Raw genomic sequence first — 1671 nt, 5'->3', positions numbered from 1 at the left:
TGTGTTCCATTTCATTCACTCTGTTCCAGACATTATTATGAGCCGTCCTCCCCTCGGCAGCCTCCTCTGGTATGTACTGTCCTGTATGTGAGAGAGATCCAACAAGGAATTACAATGTATGTATTACTTTTAATACCTGCAAATGGCAAATAAACTACTGGAACTCCTTATGAATGTCTGCAGCCGACAAGAGGTGAAAATATTACCGGAATATTCTGCAAAATGTTGATGAAGACGTCACTCAATCCACCCAAAACAACATGCAGTCTTTCCACAAGACTCCCATGAAGTTATAGTGTGACGTTATGAGTCGACGTTAAAGTAACATTCTCACAACATACTGCACTTGTTTTATCCTGTTTTAGATGTATCCTCTGTTTAAACATTTAAACTCTTACAATAACACTGTTAAACACACGCCCCCCCCCCCCCCCCCCCCCTTGGGTTGTGCCATGGCGGAGATCGTTGTGGGCTATACTCGGCCTTGTCTTAGGACGGTAAGTTGGTGGTTGGAGACATCCCTCTAGTGGTGTGGGGGCTGTGCTTTGGCAAAGTGGGTGGGGTTATATCCTGCCTGTTTGGCCCTGTCCGGGGGTATCATCGGATGGGGCCACAGTGTCTTCTGATCCCTCCTGTCTCAGCCTCCAGTATTTATGCTGCAGTAGTTTATGTGTCGGGGGGCTAGGGTCAGTCTGTTACATCTGGAGTATTTCTCTTGTCTTATCCGGTGTCCTGTGTGTATTTAAATATGCTCTCTCTAATTCTCTCTTTCTCTCTTTCTGTCTTTCTCTCGGAGGACCTGAGCCCTAGGACCATGCCTCAGGACTACCTGGTATGATGACTCCTTGCTGTCCCCAGTCCACCTGGCCGTGCTGCTGCTCCAGTTTCAACTGTTCTGCCTGCGGCTATGGAACCCTGACCTGTTCACCGGACGTGCTTGTTGCACCCTCGACAACTACTATGATTATTATTATTTGACCATGCTGGTCATTTATGAACATTTTAACATTTTGACCATGTTCTGTTATATTATTCACCCTGCACAGCCAGAAGAGGACTGGCCACCCCTCATAGCCTGGTTCCTCTCTAGGTTTCTTCCTAGGTTTTTGGCCTTTCTAGGGAGTTTTTCCTAGGGAGTTTTTCCTAGCCACCGTGCTTCTTTCACATGCTTTGCTTGCTGTTTGGGGTTTTAGGCTGGGTTTCTGTACAGCACTTTGAGAATATCAGCTGATGTACGAAGGGCTATATAAAAATACATTTGATTTGATTTTGATTTGAATTTGATCATTTCTTGTCTTTTATGTTGGAATTTTTTTTGTTTACATTTATATGTGGACATACGCTCCATAGTTGTACAAGTATACATGGTTATATTGTACTTTTCATAATAAAACATACTTGAAACAAGAAAAAGCATGTTAATTGTGGAAACAATTTCATTATTGATTTTACATTGCTTCTCCCTGTCTCATGTTGTAACGGCTGTCGTGGATGACCAAAACGCAGACGAGAGATATATGCTCATTTTTCTATTTAATTAGAATAAAAACAAGAAAACAAAAAAAGACAAACCGACAGTTTTATGTACTTACATACAGCAGTGCAAAATTAACAACCCACAAACCCCAGGTGAAAACACACTCCTAATATATGACTCCCAATCAGGAACAA

The 1671-nt window shown here is 42.6% G+C and overlaps 1 long non-coding RNA gene across 1 annotated transcript in view; it reads left to right on the top strand.

Annotated features, from left to right (window-relative positions):
* Window positions 1-1416, top strand: part of LOC123739624 (uncharacterized) — a 6056-nt gene extending 4640 nt beyond the window's left edge. Inside the window, exon 3 of the long non-coding RNA XR_014391642.1 lies at window positions 1-1416. This exon is cut by the window's left edge and continues 1773 nt beyond it. This is a non-coding gene — a long non-coding RNA (uncharacterized LOC123739624).
* The last annotated feature ends 255 nt before the right edge of the window (window positions 1417-1671 follow it).

This window comes from Salmo salar, unplaced genomic scaffold, assembly GCF_965601325.2.
Source record: "Salmo salar unplaced genomic scaffold, fSalSal1 ptg000838l, whole genome shotgun sequence".
Lineage (NCBI taxonomy): Eukaryota > Metazoa > Chordata > Actinopteri > Salmoniformes > Salmonidae > Salmo > Salmo salar.
The sequence above is the reverse complement of the archived record's forward strand: the minus strand, read 5'-3'. Positions and strand labels throughout refer to the sequence as shown.